General features: G+C 45.5%; 1 long non-coding RNA gene across 3 annotated transcripts in view; it reads right to left on the bottom strand.

Annotated features, from left to right (window-relative positions):
• The window catches only part of LOC147378939 (uncharacterized), a 309,440-nt gene that overhangs the window by 191,657 nt on the left and 102,839 nt on the right, over positions 1-14,944 (bottom strand). Inside the window, exon 4 of one of the 3 annotated variants that reach the window (XR_015169818.1) lies at positions 6,966-7,245. The exons of the other annotated variants lie outside the window; for them this stretch is intronic. This is a non-coding gene — a long non-coding RNA (uncharacterized LOC147378939). Of the gene's footprint in view, positions 1-6,965; positions 7,246-14,944 lie in introns of those variants that run through there. 3 annotated transcript variants of the gene reach the window in all.

Raw genomic sequence — 14,944 nt, 5'->3', positions numbered from 1 at the left:
TCAAATGAGAGGCTGGAAAAAGAAGGAGGTGATGAAGGACTTAGCACATTTTCAGTTTGTTTCTCTTACAACCTGTGAGAGAACCCAGACAGCCTGTGGGCTCCAGGAGAAAACCCAAGATGGCCGCCATCCAGGGAGTTTGGCAAAAGCCCGGTCAAGGAGAGGCCGCAGGGAGCTGGGCTCCCCAACGGGAAGGTGGTGACAGCGGCAGCTGAGCTACATGGCCTGCAAGCCCAGAGGACAAACTCTGGCAATGGCTTAAGCAGGGCCCCGTGGCCTTTTCTTCAAAAGTGAAGATGGAGGCATCTGGTCAACCACAGGTGAGGTGGCACTACAGGGTAAAGCTGTAAACTGTCGACTCAGCCAGCACTAATGAGGACCAGACACCCAGAAGTATTTGCAGAGTTGGCGGGGCGGGAGTGAGGAGTAAGTTTGGCTCGTCTCAAACCACCACTGGCTAAGGAGGCCTGCACAGCGTGGGCAGCGGGAGACAGCATCCCCTGAACTCTCTGAGCGAAAGGCAGAATTAGAGATGCAAATTCAAAACAGGCTCTGAGGGGCTTGTGCCAGGTTTGTGCCTGGGTGACTTGCCTGGCCCTTTCCCCAGACAGCACACAGAACCTGTGAGAAATGTGCTCTGGCCCCTTTTAGACCCCAACCCTGAGGATATGAGGGTGGGAAGCAGAGGAGGGGCCTTTGCTCAAAATCCTTATCACCACTTCCTGGCATGAGTTCCCTGGCTCAGAGCCTGGCCCTGAGAAATGGGAGGGAAACAGCTCCCGGCCGTGAAACCTGGGGAGTTGTGCCCTGGACATCCTGGGACACATGAAGGCCAAGCCAGCAGGGAAGTTTTCTGCAGAAAACTTGGGTTCAATCAGAAGGCTTCACTTTCGAAAGACTTCATAGTCAGCACTTTCGAGGGTACAGATTTGTTTTGTAGACTGTTAAATCTGGCCATCTTAAATTAGAGGTTAGGTCAATAAATAAAATGTTCCGATCGTGTCTGCAAAGTAATTTTCCACAGCGGTCTCGTGACCTACAGGAAGAACCTAAGAACGCATTTGTTTTATTTCTTCGGGAGTGAGGTGAGGTGACCTGTAGCCACGATAAAACCACGTGACTCCCTCGTCCTTCCCACCTCAAACACACATTATGGGTTGTACTATGTCCTCCCCCACCACAGACACACCAAATTCGTAGAGTGAAACCCCCATTGCCCAGGACCTCAGGAGGTGACTTTTGTTTGAAAACATGAACGTAGACATGTTAAGTCGCTTCAATCATGTTTGGCTCTTTGCAACCTCATGGACTAGCCTGCCAGGCTTCTCTGCCATGGAGGGGATTCTCCAGGCAAGAATACTGGAGTGGGTTACATGCTCTCCTCCACGGGATCTTCTGACTCAGGGATCGAACCCTCAATCTCTTTTGTCTCCTGAATTGGCAGGCAGGTTCTTTACCCCTAGGTCCACTTGGGTTGTTGTCATTTCTTCTGTTAAAATGAAGTTATACTGGCCTGTGGGGCATCCCTAATCTAATCTGACTAGTCTCCTTATAAAAAAGAATGTCGTGTGAAGAGAAAGAGACACACGAAGAGAGAAGAAAAGTTGGAGACACAAGGAGAAGACCATCTACAAGCTGAAGAGACCTGAGGCCACTGGAAGCTGGGAGAGGGGCCTGGGACAGCCCTTGGGAGGCACCAACTCTGCTAACACCTTGGTCTCCAACTTGTGACCTCCAGAACTGTGAGACAATAATTTTCACTGTTTAAATCACCCGGTCGTGGTTCTCTGCCTCAGAAGCCCTAGGGAATGAAGACAGCATCCCAGGAACTTCTGCCTGAGTGGGTCACTCCTCTATGAAAAAAATATTCAAAAGTACTTTGCAACTGTGTTGGTATAAAGACAAGTAAAATCCAGGCAAGAGTATATTCATTTTTCCCCCTCTAATTTAAAAGGAAAACATTTTTAGCTTGAAAGTCTTGTGGCACTTAAAAGTCCCTTGGTTGGCCCCATGGAAACAGTCACTGGGGACCCCAGGCTAGGTCAGGTCTCTACACTCACCCTTTCTTGGTACCATGCTGAAATTACCCGTCGTTGTTTCTAATATTTCCTCTCCCTAACCCTGGCTAAAATATACACAAGCAAAAAGACTCTCTTATTTATTTGTGTAGCCCGATAACAGCCTGGCACACAGAAGGTGCTCAATAAATAACTGTTGAACCAATTTGAACCAAACAGATAAAGATCTAGGGTTATTCAAGGTCATTACTGAAATATGAAGCAAATAAAAAAGTGGATTAAAAAAAAAAAAGAAAGTTTTGGCAACAACAGAGCCTTAATAACTGGAGCCTTAGCTCCTGGTAGCAGAGCGACAATCTGGGAGCACATCCCAGGAAAGTTTTGAAACTGAAGTAAAATGAGTGTTTTATAACCACCCATTCTGTTCCATTTTTCTCTCTCTCTTCTTCTTCTTTATTTTTCACTCTCCGGGGGCTTGGAGAGGTTTTCTTACATTATAGCTATTTGCCTTTCTTCAGATGAGGGTTTCTCAAATTCCAACTCGTCCACTGAGATTTTGACAGTATATTTGGTCTTCCTAAAGCCAATCTCACTTATGGTTCATGGCAGCTTAATAGTCTAAGTCGTTCTCATCACTGGTCAATATCTGCCTTATCTGCCTTTCCTACTGACCACTCCTTATGTTTGCCATATCCCAGCATGGAAAAATTTCTTTTCATGCCAGGACCCCACATTGGCAAGCAAGCAAACCTTTCTTAGCTCTTGCCACAACATAAAATTTTTTTCAAAGACAGAAATTAACATTTCATTGGCCCTTTGGGAGAGATAAAGCGCACAGAAACTTACAGTGTAACTAGGAAGTCTTATAAATTTCTAATTGTATATCATAAACTTTCTAGAAGAGCATCCCCCAAAAAGCATTCAATAGGATGCTAATAGAGTCACATAAATGAAAGTTTCCAAGGACATAAATTTGAGAAGGACAGCGTTGAAAAAGTTAAACCCGTTTCCCAATGCAGAATTTCTAAAAGCATTTGGTGTGCTGATATGCGAGGCTCCATGAAGCAGATAAAACATTCGATGTTTCACAGATTGTGTTAACCATGGACCTATCCTTCAAGAGGAGCACAGGAAAACAGATGTAATTCAAGAGACATACCTTCCAGGAACTACTCTGGAAAACACCGGCCTAGCCACAGTATATTGAGTTTCAAAGGATGGAGTTTTCATGACTATTGGCATAAGGATTCCCTATGGGCTGAAGTGGTTGGAGACAGTATCTTAAAAGTAGTATGGGGCTTCCCTGGTGGCCCAGTGGTAAAGAATCTGCCTGCCAATGAAAGAGATTTGGGTTCGATCCCTGGTCCGGGAAGATCCCACATGCCTTGGAGCAACTAAGCACACACACCACAAGTACTGAGCCTGTGCCCTAGAGCCCAGGAATCGCAGCTACTAAGCCCTCTCACTGCAGTAAGAAGCCCATGAACTGTGCCTAGAGGCGAGCCCCCACTTGCCACAACTAGAGAAAATCCAGAGTAGCACTGAACACCCAGCATAGCCAGTAAATAAATAAAAAAGAACAGTCTCAATTAAAGACAAAAAGTGGTATAATTCTTTGGAATTCCCTGGTGGTCCAGTGTTTAGGACTCTGCACTTCCACTGCCGGGGCCTGGGTTTGATCCCTAGTGAGGGAACTAAGATTCCACAAACTGAGCTGTGGAGCCAAATAAAATAGTCTGAGTCTTATTATTAGGAGAAGGCAATGGCACCCCACTCCAGTACTCTTGCCTGGAAAATCCCATGGACGGAGGAGCCTGGTAGGCTGCAGTCCATGGGGTCCCGAAGAATCGAACACGGCTGAGCGACTTCACTTTCACTTTTCACTTTCCTGCATTGGAGAAGGAAATGGCCACCCACTCCAGTGTTCTTGCCTGGAGAATCTCAGGGACGGGGGAGCCTGGTGGGCTGCCATCTATGGGGTCACACAGAGTCAGACACGACTGAAATGACTTAGCAGCAACTTAGCAGCAGAGTCTTATTAATGATCAAAACACAGAGAGAGGAGAGGAGAGGAGGGTGTTTGGGTTAGGAAAATAGCTTCAGCAAAGGAGACAAATTATGAGCTGTGTTTGATGAGCACAGGGGTGGAAGGTGCTATGGAAAAGGCGAAAAGACCTGGGAGGAGGGAGACATGAATAAGAAAGGCTCAGAACCTGTCTGTGAGAACGTCATCCTGAAAGCGTAGAAAACAACTCAACTTCAAGACAAAAGTGCAGACCAGGGGCATAGCAAGAGCATCACTGAATTAGGCACCAATCGATAAAAACGACACTTCCTGTCTGCTGGATGGGGGCAAGGAGAGTGCCCTGCTGTGTTCTGGAACTCACCTTCCACACCCACGCTGTCATGACTTTGGACAAGCAAGTTCACCTCCCAGGGACCCGCTGTCCTCATCTGGGCAATAAGACGAACTGACCCCCTGGTGCCCTACTATCCTAACACCCCCATCACTCTAACACCAGCCTCTGATGTCACGAAAGTCACATCTGTCCAGAACCAGCAGCATCAGAGGGAAGGGGGCATTTTAAGGTCAGAGGGAAGGGGGCATTTTAAGGTCAGACGCCACACACAGTTCTCCTGCTGTGAACTTGACAGAGAGGTTTGCAGAAAACGAGCCTTTCTACAAAGAGAGTGTCGCTGTGTCAGTCTGGGAAGCTCTGCAGGCCAATACAGCCACCTGTCCCATCTGCACAGGAGGAGGAACCCAAGAGATGGACATGAGTCCTGAGGGAATCAAGGGACAGTCTATTGTGAGACAGGAGGACAGAGGAATTTCGAAGGGCAGCCCTTCCCACTGAGTTCAGGCAAGCCAACCACCATCGCTCCTGAATCTTAACAAGGAAATTGATCAGGTGCATGTTTGCTAATTCCCCAGCTACTTCCTTAGCTGCCAAGAATCAGTTAATAGCTCCCACATCTGTAAAATTGAGAAATTTGTCATAGCTTCACAGGGTGGAGGAGTGAATTAGAAGATCCCCTCAAGGAGGGCATGGCAGCCCACTCCAGTATTCTTGCCTGGAGAAATCCCATGGGTACAGGACCCTGGCAGGCTACAGTCCATGGGGTTGCAAAGAGTCAACATGACTAAAGCGACTTAGCATGCACACACGCACAGGTTACATAAGATGCAAAACCCCGTGTCTGGCCTAAAGGACAAGTCAGTACATGTTCACACATTCTAAGCATGCTGTTCTCAAACCTGATTATTTCCCAGGATGCATCTCTGATATGCTGCTTCCTTCATCCTACATCCCTGTCTCACCCCCAACACTCTTCTTTGCCTTTCTTTGGGTCTGGAAACTCAAGGCATTCTGTAAGTGGATGAAAGAAAGACCCAGAAAATACAGATCCAATTGGGCATCTCAAACTTCTTCTTACAGTTGACACTGTGATGTTAGCTAAAATATTGGAATAATTTTGTTTTCCATTATTAGCATGTTTCTTCCTTACCAGGATGAAATATGGTTTCCTTTGGTTTTTTAAAAAAATGTTGCAAAAGATGAAGTAATGCCTAGTAACCTTGGTTGTTTTTTAAAACCCCTTCCTATCAACTTCTTAAGGGACTTGGTTGTAATGTTGATCCATGCCACAGTATATTTGCTTCATGCCCAGATTCTGGCTGACCTCTTAATGGGTAAATTAATTAGGTAATATGAGTCAATTAATCAGAATGCATAGTTATTTTTATGAACTCTACTGCCAGCACATGAACTCATGACATGTGTTTCATAAATGGGAAGAATGGCTAAAATATAGGTATAGATTTTTACATGATATATGGTTCTAAAAGTCAGATGCTGTGAATAATTCATCTGTTCATTCACCCAAGAAGTGTTCATTAAGGATCTACTAAGAACCAGCCGCATTTCTCAGCACTGGGTGTAATAGATGGATCAAGACAAGGAGGGACAGTAGGCATGCACACACAGATTTATGATGAGGTGGGGTTGGGGAACACAGATTTATGATGAGGTGGGGATGGTGGAACACAATTTATGAGGAGGTGGGGATGGAGTAGGATGGTGTACGCGGTGGGGGCCACACCCTTGCCTGAGGGTCAACCAAGGTTTCAGAGGGGCAGAGTTACATCTAGAAGGATGTTTAGGGAATCAGTGGTGGATAGACGGGGAGAGAGGATATAATGACAGAAAGGCATACCAGGTATTGGGAATTTCCTCTAAAAATGCCTCCAGGCACCAGGAAGCAGCTAGAATGTAAAGTCCTAGGGAAAGAGGAGGGAAGTGATGAATGGATGCCAAGTGGAGAAACAGACAGAGCCTGGAAGAAGACCTGAGCAGTCCACTGAGGAGTCAGGGATTCCTCCTGTTGCTCAGTGGCTAAGTTTTGTCCACTAAGTTTTTGTGACCTCATGAACTACAGCACACCAGACTTCTCTGTCCTCACTATCTCCTGGAGTTTGCTCAAATTCATGTCCATTGAGTCAGTGATGCCATCCAACCATCTCATCCTCTGTCGTCCCCTTCTCCTCCTGCCTTCAGTCTTTCCCAACATCAGGGTCTTCTCCAGTGAGTCAGTTCTTCACATCAGGTGGTCAAAGTATTGGAGCTTCAGCTTCAGCATCAGTCCTTCCAATGAATATTCAGTGTTGATTTCCTTTAGGATGGACTGGTTTGATCTCTTTGCTATCGAAGGGACTCTCCTCCTATAGGCAAGGCAGAATTTCTGAAGGGTTTTAATCACAAGGAGTGCTGTGGCCAGATGTTTAAAAGATCACTCTGGAGACAATGCTTTTGGTGGATTAGGGAGGACAAGACTGGCAGGAATATTAGCTTAGAAAAGATATCATTAGACCCAGAGAAGAGATGGTGAAAGTCAAGGGTAAGTTAGTGGCATAAAAAAAGAAAAAAAGAGACAGTAGATTTCAGGTATATTTTTCCAGTTTTATTGAGATGTAACTGACTCAGCTATATTTAGTAACCCAAATCATCAGGGTTTGTTCATGGTTGGAGATACAGTGAATGGGAAGAGTCTGGAGTGGTAACTGGATGAACGGCAATACCATCAACTCAAGTCATGGGAAGAGTACGGGTGTTGGAGGATAATGAGCTTCAGTCATCCAAATTCAGGTACCAGAGGGATTGTACAGGTGGGGTGAAGCTCAGGGAATGCATCTGGACTGGTGAAAGGCATTCAGAAATCATCAATGCTGTGTAAAGAAATCAAGAGAAGGTGTGTGAGGGGACTTTCCTGGCAGTCCAGTGGTTAGGACACTGTGCTTCCCCTACAGGGGCACAGGTTCAATCCCCAGTCAGGGAACTAAGATCCTGCATACCATTCAGTTCAGTTCAGTTCAGTCGCTCAGTCGTGTCTGACTGCAACCCCATGGACTGCAGCCTGCCAGGCCTCCCTGTCCATCACCAACTCCCGGAGCTTGCTCAAACTCATGGCCAATGAGTCGGTGATGCCATCCAACCATCCCATCCTCCATCATCCCCTTCTCCTCCTGCCTTCAATCTTTCCCAGCATCAGGGTCTTTTCCAAGGAGTCAGTTCTTTACATCCGGTGGCCAAAGTATTGGAGTTTCGGCTTCAGCATCAGTCCTTTCAATGAATATTCAGGACTGATTTCCTTTAGGATGGACTAGTTGGATCTCCTTGCAGTCCAAGGGACTCTCAAGAGTCTTCTCCAATACCACAGTTCAAAAGTGTCAATTCTTCAGCGCTCAGCTTTCTTTATAGTCCAGCTCTCACATCCATACATGACCACTGGAAAAACCATAGCTTTGACTAGACAGACCTTTGTCACTAAAGTAATATGGGAACTAAGATCCTGCATGCCATTCAGTACAGCCTAAATAAATAAATAAATGAGAAGATGTTTCCTGCTCAGGAGAGGCAGAGGGAAGAAGAGGAGACCAAGAAAGAAGTAAGTCCAAGGATGATCTAGCAAGACAAAGGATTATACAGAGAAAGGGGGATGGACATGGAAATCATGAGCACAAAGAGCATCTCAAGAGTGGGCTATCAACAGTCGAATGGCACAAGGAACGCACACTGGAGCACTGGATGTGTCCCGGTTTGCACACTTCAGCTCCCACGAAGTCAACAGTTGGCACTGAGTATCCACCACAAACAGGGAGGTGCCGAGTGATACAAAAGCAGATAAAATCCGGTGGCTCTCAAACTTTAACATGCGTCAGGAACACCTGAGGGACTTATTTAAATACAGATTCCTGGAGCCCCATCCTCAGAGCTTTTGATGCAGTGGGTCCATAGGTGATCCCAGGAATCTGCATTTTTAACAAGTACCCGAGAGAATTCCTAGAAGGGATCTTAGAGGATCCAGTCTTAGAAACACTGTGAAGGCACCTCCCATAAAGTCAAAACAGAGAGTTTTTTTCACAAAAGCATTTCATTAATAGGAGTGTTCCCTGGGAGTCCCTAAAATCCATCTCTCCCACTCAGAGAGACTGAGAACACTCCTGGATTGGTTTAATCTCCCAAGGGACATCAATCTTACAGCCCTCTGTATCCTCAATAGGAGATCAGCAGTCTCCACAGCTGGAAAAATAACCTGGGTGTTTAATATACAGACAATGTCCTAGTTCCCAGAGGTGGAGCTCAGGAATTCAGAAATTTCTAGGCTCCCCAGCAGATTCTGTAATTCAGCCAAGTTTAGAAACAATAGCACAGATGATCTCTAATCCAACATCAGTCCTTAGTAGTCCATCTGCTGGAGAAATCATGTTTTGGCTGCCAAAGCATGGCCCCCATAAACCTCCCCATCAAAAAGGAAGTTTAAGATTCCTTGATGTCAGCAGAGCGATAGAAACTTTAGTCCCATTGTGAGTTTTCAGAGTAAATATTATTACAATGATGTAGAATTTTAGCTGGCCTTGTTAATTATGCAGCTGAAGGCACTTGGATGGCTCGTGCGTGCCCTGATGTAAACGTTCGGTTCCGTAATTGCTACTGTCAAGTTCAATGGCCTCTTCCAATCAGTCAGCAGAGATTAACCATTGTTGTTATAACAACAAGAGGAGTCCAGGAAGAATGAATCCTTTCATTGGCTCTGAAATAAGACTCGGGAAGCATATTTTTAAGTCAGTGCCAAATGATAAATTCTCTGGCTAATAAGAATTATTAAGGAAAATGAGGTGCCTAATCAGTAACATAAAGGGCTGGCAATCACTATCCTTCCAAAATGCCATTCCTCTGGAGGTAAAGGTGACAAATACTTGCCAAAGAGCCAGTCACCCCCATAACCTTGTCTTCTCTCCTCCTGCAGTGATCTCAGTCCTGTGCTAGCAATGGCCTGTGTCCCCAGACCAGGGGGTGCTATAAGAGAAGGCAGCTGAGGAACAGGGGGCCACACGGCAGATCAGCACTGAAAACCCTCTTGTAGAGTCTGTCTTCGTTATCTCTAGAATTTCTCTTATGATGGTCCCAGAGAGGTACCATCAGCTTCCTACAAAACAGAGGCAATTTCCCTGCTGAAAAACCTCAGTAGGATCCCCAGGGCTTACACAATAAAGCTCATATTGTTTATAGAGGCAAGAGTGTTTTCCACGAGGCCTTCACCCTCCTCTCTCCTTCCCACACATCCTTCCCTGTCCTGACTCCCACACCCTCCACAGGTACACACCCTCCACTCATGAACACTGAACTTCTTACTCTCCACAACTCAGGGACTTTTTCTGCCTCCAATGCAAACCCCTTCCTACCCCTTTTCCCTACCGGGCAAATCTCTTCATTTTCCAAGACTCAAACAACACCACCTTGGTGAAGACTTCCCAGATTACCCCAGATGAAAAATAAGGACCCACCCTCCCTCAAAGCTCTGGAGCACTTTTTTTAACTCCTATAACATCAAAAACCCTACTAAGCTATCTTATCTAACTGCCTATTGAACTCTGCTGCTGGACTACACGGAAGCTCAAGGCCAAGCTCAGAGCAGATTCCCAAAAATATCTGATGGATTTACAGAAAGATGGATAGATGGATAGAGGAATAGAAAAGAAGGAGGCAGAAAAGAGAACCAGGCTGGAGTCAAGCTATATTTCTTTACCTGTTGTTACAACAAACATGTTTTGGGAGTAACTAACAAGTTCCAGACTGTGTGAGGAACAAGTAAGACAAATAAGGCATCCCTCTGACCCCCACTGGAGGCTCTCAGGCTAGCAAAGAACACAGGTAACCAAATACACAAGTACACGAATGTCTATTAAGTCCAGTGGAAACATACATGAGAAGGTATGATACCTTATGTGCTAAGTCACTTCAGTTGTGTCTGACTCCATGAGTATGCATAGACTGTAGCCCACCAGCTTCCTCTTCCCATAGGATTCTTCAGGCAAGAATACTGGAGTGAGTTTCCATACCCTCCTCCAGGGGATTATCCTGGCCCAGGGATCAAACCTGCATCTTCTGCATTGGATTGCAGGTTCTTTACCACTAGCGCCACCTGAGAAGCCCATGATATCTTATAGGAGCATTAACCAAAACAGTCCAGGAGGGTCAAGTTGAAAGCTGAATCCTAAACTATGAGTGGATCTGGAAGCAGTTCACATTTCCAGTAAAGCGACAGGATGTGCAAAAGTGTGAAAATAAAGAAAAGCTTGGGCAAAGAACAGAAGAAGAATGCTGAGGTGTATGTTAGCATGCAGGCAGGCGAGATGAAGCTGAAGAGAGACGCAGAGCGTGGCTATGAAGGTATCTAGAGTAAGGGCTTCCCAGGTGGCTCAGTGGGCAAAGAATCTGCCTGCAATGCAGGAGGCACAGGAGATGTGGGTTCAATCCCTGAGCCAGGAAGATACCCTGGAGGAGGAAATGGCAACCCACTCCAGTATTCTTACCTGGAGAACCCCAAGGACAGAGGAGTCTGGTGGGTTACAGTCCACGGGGTCACAAAAAGTCAGACACAGCTGAACATGCACACAGCAGACATGTGCATGGACTTGAGAGAAACCAGAGAGAAAGCTCTCACTGAACCCCAGGCCTTTCTACTTAGAATTAGGTCAGATTCCTCCAGCAAAGAACTGCCCTTTGCTTAGAGGTTCAGGAACCCTACATTCCCCCTTTCCAACATGCATCAAAGTTCTCCGAAGTGTCCTGTCTAGTATCTGATTGACCCAGTAAACTGAAGATTCACCAGGGCAAGTGTGTGTTTGTGCGTCATCGTATTTCTAGTACACAGAAAGTGCCTGACCTATAGTAGCCTTAAATACTGGTTCAGTACATGAAAGGCTGCATTACAACAAGACTGCATTGTCTTGTTGACCAAATCTTTCCATCATGGAATCTATGAAATAATAAAAAGAATCTCACCTGGAAGGATATTTGAGAAAACCCATGGGCTTCCCAGGTGGCCTTAGTGGTAAAGAATCCATCTGCCAATGCAGGAAACATAAGAGATGTGGGTTTGATCCCCGGGTCAGGAAGATCTCCTATAGGAGGAAATGCCAACCGACTCCAGTGTTCCTGCCTGGAGAAGCCCATGGACAGAGGAGCCTGATAGACTACAGTTCATGGGGTCACAAAGAGTTAGACATGACTCAGTGTCTGAGCACATGAGGTGAAAATCCTAGCAGAGATGGTTCGTACCCAGTTGCTGACCCTCAACCATGATGAGGCCCCCAGCAAGACAGGGCAGCTCATCATGCCTTGGTTTCTTTTTTGCCAAATGGGGCTCTTGGACTGGATGAACACTAATGATGCTTGGCAGCCCACTCCAGTACTCTTGCCTGCACAATCCCATGGACGGAGGAGCCTGGTAGGCTGCAGTCCATGGGGTTGCGAAGAGTCGGACACGACTGGGCGACTTCACTTTCACTTTTCACTTTCATGCATTAGAGAAGGAAATGGCAACCCATTCCAGTGTTCTTGCCTGGAGAATCCCAGGGACGGGGGAGCCTGGTGGGAGGCCATCTATGGGGTCGCACAGAGTTGGACATGACTGAAGCAACTTAGCAGCAGCAGCAGCAACTCATAAAAATCAGCAATTTTTCCATGGCAGTAGTTCCAAAGACGTGATGACTCGTGGCAAGGGGTTCTTTGGTGACACTAAGTTGGGAGAAAGAGCTCAGTGCCACTCACTTCTAGAACTGTGGTCTCATTGACTTTGCACTCAGGGAAGTGGGTGCAAAGTCCACTCTTGACTCTATTCAATGTGAAATCACAGTCGGAGATGAAAAGAGAAGTCACCTTTCAATGAAAGATAACTTTTTTTTCAGTGATTCCCCAAAAGATGGATATGGAGAGCCCAGTGTCTTCCACTTTCAAGTTGAAAAGGCCCAGAAAGAGTCATCATCCATACCTCCACACCTGGGCACAGAGCTTGTTTGAGGGGCCTCCCGCAGCAGAGGGCCACGTGGTCTGCTCTAGGCCTGGGAGATTCAGAAGATTGTAAACGAATTAAGCCATGACTTAAGTAATTCCATCTATGTGTTTCCAGAGATTAATTATATTTATTGCATCTGACACCAGTCAGGGATAGCAAGCGTCTTTTGTGAGTCTTACAACAAAAGTTAAAAAGCATTAGTCGTAACGGCTGATTTTGTTTTATTATATCTGACTCTGAGCCAAAGGTAGACAGCACTTAGAGCTGCCTGTGGACATTAATGTTTGGAAAGCAACACAGACCACTCCCCCGCCCCCGACCTCCCACTGGCACCTGCACATGCAGCCCACCCCCTTGCAGTATAAGGATGATGAGGTGGGGGCAGGGAGGCAGTTCAACACCCTTAGGAGTCACTGAGCAGCTGCTGTACCCCAAGCACAGTGCTAGGCATTGCTAGAGCCTCGGAGGTGGATAAGATCCTTGTCTTACGCATCTAACTTGGACTGGTGATCTTAAGGATGGTGGATAAGATCTTAAGGATCTCCACCCTCCATGGATACTCAGGGGTTGCTAATAGTCTAAGAACATTATCCCTCAAAAATCATATTATATGTCATAAGACAGGTAAGATAATAGTAGGATGAGGCTGTACAATAGAAGGGAAAGGTACATTCTAGTTGGGAGAAATCAGGAGAGGAGGCAGCATATGAGATGAGCCAACAAAGAAGAGGCATGCTTAGGAGGAAATGATGGGAATTGATTCAGGGTGCCAAAAACAACGTAAGCAAAGGTGGGAAACTGAGGAAGGATGGGGCATGTTCAGGCAAAGCTTGACACGGCATGTGTCCAGGGGGAGAAATAGCACACACTGGGACAGGAGAGATGGAGCATGTGGTTGAAGGCCTTGACTGCTTCCTGAAGAGCAGGCATATGTTTGGTAGTCAGTAAGGAGCGAGTCCCAGGGACGGGGGAGCCTGGTGGGCTGCCGTCTATGGGGTCGCACAGAGTCGCACACGACTGAAGTGACTTAGCAGCAGCAGCAAGGGGCATACAGTCAGCAAAAACAAGACTGGGAGCTAACCGCAGTTTAGATCATGAACTCCTTATTACAAAACTCAGACTTAAATGAAAGAAAATAGGGAAAATCATTAGATCATTCAGGTATGACCTAAATCAAATCCCTCATGATTATACAGTGGAAGTGACAAATAGATTCAAGGGATTAGATCTGATAGACAGAGTGCCTGAAGAACTATGGACAGAAGTTCATGACATTGCACAGCAGGCAGTGATCAAAACCATCCCCAAGAAAAAGAAATGCAAAAAGGCAAAATGGTTGTCTGAGGAAGTCTTTCAAATAGCTGAGAAAAAAAGAGAAGCGAAAGGCAAAGGAGAAAAGGAAAGATCTATCCCTCTGAATGCAGAGTTCCAAAGAATACCAAGGAAAAATAAGAAAGCCTTTCTCAGTGATCAATGCAATCAAATAGAGGAAAACAAAAGAATAGGAAAAACTAGAGATTTCTTCAAGAAAATTAGAGATACCAAGGGAATATTTCATGCAGAAATGGGCACAATAAAAGACAGAAACGGTATGGACCTAATAAAAGCAGAAAATACTAAGAAAAGATGGCAAGAATAGACAGAAGAACTGTACAAAAATGATCTTCATGCAGCTCGATACCAGAAAATAAACAACCCAATCAAAAAAATAGGCCAAAGAACTAAACGGACATTTCTCCAAAGAAGACATACAGACAGCTAACAAACATATGAAAAGATGCTCAACGTCACTCATTATCAGAGAACTGCAAATCAAAACCACAATGAGGTACCATCTCACACCAGTCAGAATGGCTGCTATCAAAAAGTCTACAAACAATAAATGCTGGAGAGTGTGGAGAAAAGAGAACCCTCTTACACCATTGCTGGTAATGCAAACTAGTACAGCCACTATGGATAACAGTGTGGAGATTCCTTAAAAAACTGGAAATAGAACTGCCATATGACCCAGCAATCCCACTGTTGGGCATACACACCGAGGAAACCAGAATTGAAAGAGACACATGTACCCCAATGTTCATCGCAGCACTGTTTACAATAGCCAGGACATGGAAGCAACCTAGATGTCCATTGGCAGATGAATGGATAAGAAAGCTGTGGTTCATATACACAATGGAATATTGCTCAGCCATCAAAAAGAATGCATTTGAATCAGTTCTAATGAGGTGGATGAAGCTGTAGCCTATTATACAGAGTGAAGTAAGTCGATATAGTATACTAACCTATATACAGTATAATACAGTATACAATACCAGTACAGTATACTAACACATATATATGGAATTTAGAAAGATGGTAACGATGACCTTATATGCAAGACAGCAAAAGAGACACAGACATAAAGAACAGACTTTTAGATTCTGTGGGAGAAGGCTAGGGGGGATGATTTGAGAGAATAGCAATGAAACATGTATATTATCATATGTGAAATAGATGACCAGTCCAAGTTAGATGCATGAAATAGGGCACTCAAAGCCAATGCACTGGGACAACCCTGAGGGATGGGA

Source organism: Bos grunniens, chromosome 1 (assembly GCF_055505025.1).
Source record: "Bos grunniens cultivar Pamir isolate PY7600 chromosome 1, Bosgru_T2T1.0, whole genome shotgun sequence".
Lineage (NCBI taxonomy): Eukaryota > Metazoa > Chordata > Mammalia > Artiodactyla > Bovidae > Bos > Bos grunniens.
The sequence above is the reverse complement of the archived record's forward strand: the minus strand, read 5'-3'. Positions and strand labels throughout refer to the sequence as shown.